This window comes from Vidua chalybeata, chromosome 1 (assembly GCF_026979565.1).
Source record: "Vidua chalybeata isolate OUT-0048 chromosome 1, bVidCha1 merged haplotype, whole genome shotgun sequence".
Classification (NCBI taxonomy): domain Eukaryota; kingdom Metazoa; phylum Chordata; class Aves; order Passeriformes; family Viduidae; genus Vidua; species Vidua chalybeata.
This window is the reverse complement of record NC_071530.1, coordinates 124,405,419-124,411,776: the sequence shown is the minus strand read 5'-3', so window position 1 is coordinate 124,411,776 and position 6,358 is coordinate 124,405,419.

The following is a 6,358-nucleotide window of genomic DNA, read 5'->3' as shown; positions in this document are numbered from 1 at the left end:
TTCACTACGCCACTTGCTCACTTCTGCCCCTCGCCCAGTGTGGGGGGAAACAGTAACGGAAAAGCGAGGAAAGCCGTAGGTCAAGGTACAGAATAGTTCAGTGTGTGCGAAAATGAGAGAAGAAAACCAGAAGAAGTGCTCAGGCAGTCACTGTTCACTGTCCACTCCCCAGTATGGGGATGCCAGTTCCCAAGAAAAAGATGGTTAATTTCCCTCTCTGCCCGGGAGCACGATGTTACGCAGCACGGAGTGGTTGCTTTAGTGGTGCCACTTGCCCCACTATTTGGCACCCCCAGTCTGTTCACTGGGGCAACAGAGTCAGAAACAGATGCCTTGGTGCCAATGCAGTTCATTCAGCAATGCCAGCCCATCCAGCTGCTATGAAGAACATTTAGTTAGGTCCAGAACTACAGATAACAAAATATTAAAAAGGGAGGATGATGGAGTCTTCCAGCTGAAGAAGTGTGGTGTTGTTGATGTCATGTAATGCTCGTACATATATTCAGTAGTAAAAAACCACAACCCCTGTGTCTTGGCCTGGAAATAGGCAGGGGTCTGGAACAGCTGGCCTTAAGCTTTTGAGAAGACTTTGCAAGAATACTTTAAAAAATCTATAAACCAGAATGATTTCCTCCTTCCAAGTAATTGCTTGTGAAAATGAGATATTTGGTAGAAAATTAATTTATATTCTGGGAAAATATTTCTAAAATTCTCAGGGGAGGGGAGAGGAGAGGAGAGTCGGTCGTGGAGAAACAGAGTGACTGTAAAAGGCAGTATCAGATTTCCAGGAGAGGAGCAAAAATGGTCTAAATCTAAGCAAAGAGTTGGCTGAATGATGAGAGTAAAAGAATGTTTAAATTTGCCATGCCTTGCTGGGGCACAGGGTGAAGGTAATGATGCAGGTTAGGGTCCATTGAAGCAAAGGGTTCCCATGATACAGCTTCTATACAACACAGAACAGACCTGTATTTCATAAAGTTTTAGGTTTTGTGATGTATTTGTAATTTTGCATTCCTGTCACTTAATTCTCACCTGTCAGCATTTGTCAGCTAAGTCAGCCCTTTTGTACATTAGAATTTCTTACCTATTTTATATTGTTTTTAAAGAAATATTTTGTGATGTATTCTTTCTCACTATATGTTTAAATCAGTGCAGATGGCAGTGAGTGTATACAGAAAGTTTGCAGGAAGAATCCCTGCTGGGATTCACATTTAGGCTGCTTGTCATCTCCGGGAACATTAAGCGCACCCTGGACTGGTCTGTTAAAAACCTATTCCGTGGCCATTCAGGAATGAGCTGCCAAACACACAGGAGGAATGGTAGGATAAGGAGCTGTAGGGCTTCTGTTCTGAAGTGGAAGTAGGTATTTCCTGATTGCAACAGGGAATCTCGAGTGGTAACAAATCGATACAGAATCATAAAATGATTTCGACTGGAGGAAGCCTCTGGAGTTCACTCAGTTCAAAGCAGGGCCAACCCTACAGTTACAGTGAGTTTCTCAGGGACACCCTCTCAGACTTTCCCCGGGTGTTGAGCTTTTGCAATAGCTCCTCCCAAATGGTCTCATCATGCCTCATTATGAGGGATTCCACCACTGAGCAGTGCTCTCAGAAAAGGGAACATAACTGAATCATTGTTGCTAATTTAATTGTTCTATAATGGCTCTGCCACGCTAGAATCAAGATTGAATTGGTCTGCTTATTAATTGCATTTGTTGGAGTGTCTTCACAGACACAGGTCTCCCTAGGTAATCTTAACTTTTGCATGATGCTTTTTGTTGCTGAGCAATTTGCAAAAATTTGCAAACCATTTAATCTTCACAGAAGAAATTCTCATTTTCAGACTGCTTTGTTGCAAATGCAGTTTTCTATTGTGTTCATAGTAGGACAAAATATTTCCAAAATATTTTGGAAATATATCCTGAGATGCTGTAGCAAAAATGCATTTATTTTGTAACAACATTGCAGTTTCTTCTTCAGCTTTTCAGTTCCCCTGACAAGCTCACTTTCTACTAAGGCTCGTAATTAAAAAATAGCCATTGATGTACACCTGCTGGTATTTTTTAACATATGTTTTTCACCCACAGTCTCTTGAGAATCAGTAGTGCTTACTGCCAAAGTTCATTAATTTGGACAACAGCCAGGATATCTTTGCTTTTATACTCTTTGATGGGAGTGTAGGTAAGAAATCTTTAGAGATTAATTATTCTAGTACTGTAGATGGAAAATGCAGTTTTATTCAGTCTGAAATCTAGTTCTCCAGACACAACATGGAGCTTCCTTACCTTATATCTCTGATAGTCCTTTGGTTCTTTCTGTTTCCTTCTCCTGTGTTACAGAAAGATGTAGAAATCTTCCACTGTTAGTTGGGAAGAAACATAAACTGATTCAGTTTCCTGCAAATGAAAAGCCAGTGCCTCACACAAGACAACAGAATTAATAATTGATACCTCAAGGCTACATACACTATTGCAGTGTGGCATTTTGCTCCAAATCTGGAAAAATCCAAATATAACTATTCAACTGCCAGTCACTGGTAGTACTTTGTGCATGGGACACTGTCCAGGAAGGCATTACTTGTTAATTATTTTTTGTTTATCCAATATTTAAAAATAAATGGTCATAATGCTGTGAAAAGGGAGTGAGAATCATATAAATCCTGTTCATCACCCCAGCTGTATATATATCTGGGTAGAATGGTTTACAGAACTCCTTTGTGGATAAATATAATCACTTGTATTTCATACTGTATTTCATATTTAATACTACTTAAAGTTCACTCTACCAAGACTTTTAAATGTGTGTTTGTATATACTGCTGAATTAGGTTTTCAGTGACAAATTGCAAGCTCCCACACAAAAGCGTGGGATATTCTGCTTTTAGATGATAAAACCTGTTGTGCAAGACTCTGAGGATTAAATTCTCATACTTGCATGATTGATGCCTGTGTGTTAGCCATAGAATCAAAGAATGGTTTTGTTGAAAGGGACCTTAAGTATCACATAATTCCAAGCCCCCCACCATGGCCAGTGACTTTGTCACACACATCTAGTGTGTCCTTTTGTTGCAGCTAAGGAGAGTATTTAAAGTCTGATCTAACTCTTGCAGAAATGAGTGAGAAATAGATCATGCCATGACAAACATCATGGCATCCCAGTGTGTACCAACCACAAGCATTTTCAACAACAATGCACTGATACTAATAGCATGTTATAACTGGAATGATTTATGTCCTGCAATTCCTGCTGTGACCTAAGAAACACTTTCATGATGAGGCTGACTCTTCCAAGATAGCTTCTGAAACTGATAGATTGTCCTGTCCCTAGAGTCTGTATCTCTGCATTGGGTGTTCCGTAAGAAAGGTTCAAGATTTCTTTTAAAGAACTTTCAAGGCTCACTAACATGATTTTTGTGTTATGAAACCTATATTCCTGGGCATGTGGAAGTTTCACTTCAAATACTCCTGTATATTGAGGGATTTTGGAAGCTGGAAGGTGACTCATAGGAGAGAAGGTGCTCCTGTCTCTCAAGCAACAGCATTTCTCTGCTGTGGGGATCACACAGGAAAGTGAATGTCTTGGAACTGGAGCTTTATTACCAGGCCAGGAACAAGTGCACATTTTTCCTGATACCCCAGAAGTGGTAAAATAGATCATAGCAGAAAAGAAATAGTATAAGCTGTCACTTTGTAGTTTGAACTCTCCTACTCCACAGCACAAGTACCAGGAAGAGAATACAATGATTGAAGCTAATGAGGAAAAACTTGGAAATCTTGATGCCATCCTTAGTTTGCAGTTCTCCTTATGCTCAAGTGTCACTGAAGTGCACATACCAAAGTAGATTTTGGTGGCACATGTTCAGCTGCCTCGGAAGCGCTGAATGCCATGGGAAGACTTGTGTGTGCTGGAATTTCTTTGCTTTCCAGCCTGGCATGGGCATATCTGGTTATTTCACAATCCTTGTTTCAAGACTGCAATTGGAGCAGACTTGAAAGTGTAATTCCTATTAGTAGAAACTTTCACATTGGTTGTGTGTCAGCAGAATGCTTGGACTAAATTGGCAGCTGTTTCTGAGGTAAATTGAACTCAAATTGAGCTTTGCAATATTATGATTTGCAATAATTTGTCTTGGAATTACCTTGTAAGTGATATTTGGAAAAGTAAATCACAAGCTCTTCAGGTCAATTACTTAATTTTGCACAATCACATGCTGTAACCTCAGGTTACAAAGGTATTATGAATGAAAGCTAGCCATCCATTGTCTGATACTTGTTCCCTTGCATGCTCTTAGTACACAACAAATATGAGATAATGTGCCTTAATTTAACCCATGGTGGAAGAATTCTCAGTGTAATTGCATCAACTTTGTGTTTCCTGAAGAATAATATATAAATGTGGACAGTTGGTGTGTGTGTAAGATGGTATAACTTGTGCTTACATATAAACCTCTGGACAACAGTGTGTACCAGTGTGTACCAGATGTAAATGTGCCACTTGAAGGTTTTGCCAGTTTGTACCTTCATGCTTCCTCTCCAACGCTGCCGTTACTGCTGCCATAGTTCAGCTGGTAAAAAGGTTTGTTTAGGAGCATTTTCATTTGCTTCAGGCAAAGCGAGCAGGTTGGTTTAAACCCTCTTTGTTGACTAATCCATCTGACTTGTTGGAAGCACTCGAGGGAGTGCTCACTTAATTCCTTCTGCCAACAGAGCTGTGGGGGTGGAAACTCTCGGCAGAGGAGTGGTAAGGAACAACTGGAAGAATGATAATGTCACTGAGCAGCCGGCACACCTGTCTGCGAGCTGAGTGCCAGCACATGACTTACTCCTGTCTGCACCATGGGTATTGTAGCTCCTCCAAACAGGTCTGTGCCTTTCCTGTTACACATTCCTGGCTTAAATCTCATTCATACTAATTACTTTTATACCTCTCTGGCAATACAAAACAATTTGAAAGCATCCAGAGCTGTAAAAGCTGCCTTATTTAACAAACTGTGTCAGAAGGTATAATGGGTGAATTTCAACTATTAGTCTTGCAAAATTAAATTCATAATTTCCTTATCCTAAACTTGAGCTGTTCCTGTCAAGGATTCCAGATGCACAGGCAGCACCTGGATGCAGGGTGGCAGTGCTGCCCCTCAACCCAGGAACAGTCTGTTCTGGGGCTGTGTCACACTGTTTTTACACTACTGGCAGAAGTTCACATCCAGTGAGGGGGCTCCAGACTTCATTCCCAGTTCGTACATTTTCTCATGGTCATGTGAAAGACCTCCTGTTACTCTTAAACCTGGAGGGGTTCAGTTGCCCACAGGCCTCTGAAAGGTGTTTTGTCTGCGTGGCTGTGAAGAGCTGTCCTTGCCACCTTCTTTCCAGGTGTGCCCTTCCTGTTACAGAGCCTTCTCCTCTAGCTGCATCATTAGCTTGCCTGCAAGGCCCATGGGATGCATTGTGGTTTCCCTTCTTTCATGGATCCCTTGCACCGTCTTTTCCTAATCTCTTTAGATTACATTTTCTTGTATTTTCATGTTGGAGTTCCTAAACATCCTTATGAAGAGATTGTGCTTTATCTACCACTGTTGTTGTTATGACTACTAACTATCTCTTCTTTTGGAAAATTCTGCTCTTAATGTTGTAGCTTCACATAACTGATTTTTGCTGTTTCTTTTTTTTTTCCATTTTTTTATTCTACACAAGGACAGCCCTGTTATTTGTTTTATTCAGTCACTTGCAGCCTAATTTTTTTTTTTTCAGTGAAGTACTTCAACTTCTAGATATTTTCATGTGCTTCCATGAAGAAAGAACATAGGATTTTGTAAAAAAAAAAAATTCCTGAAGTAGAACTGAAAGACCTGATCTGAAGTGTGCTAAAGGAGGCTGAAATCTGCTCACTCATTGTGGCCAACTGCTCAGATGGTGAAGAGATTGATTTATTTTTTTATTCTATGGCTACAGCTATGACCAGTTTAGTGTTCACAAATGCAAGGCATCTCCACTTAGCTTCAACCTCTTTTAAAGTAATTTAGCATGTTTATACCTAAGATTTGTTATTCTTTCTTATTCACAGGCTTCTGGTCCTTTTGTCTGTCTGGGTTAGGTGTCTCTTCTGAACGGTGGGCAGTTCTGAAAACATCTGGTTTTCAACCCTTGTCTGAGTGGAAAAATAGTACATTTTTGTTCTTTCATGTCTTTTGTTTCTTTGGTGGGCCTCCATAGTAGTCCTGTATTTTTCAGTCTGCAACTTGGATGGATGTGCTTTATCAGGCAGTAAATGAGCTGTCAAAGATCCTCTCTAATCAGGAATGGAATGAAGTCCTTCTGGGTACTTAAACAACTGCATTTTCCTTGTGACTTTGATCAGTGCCCC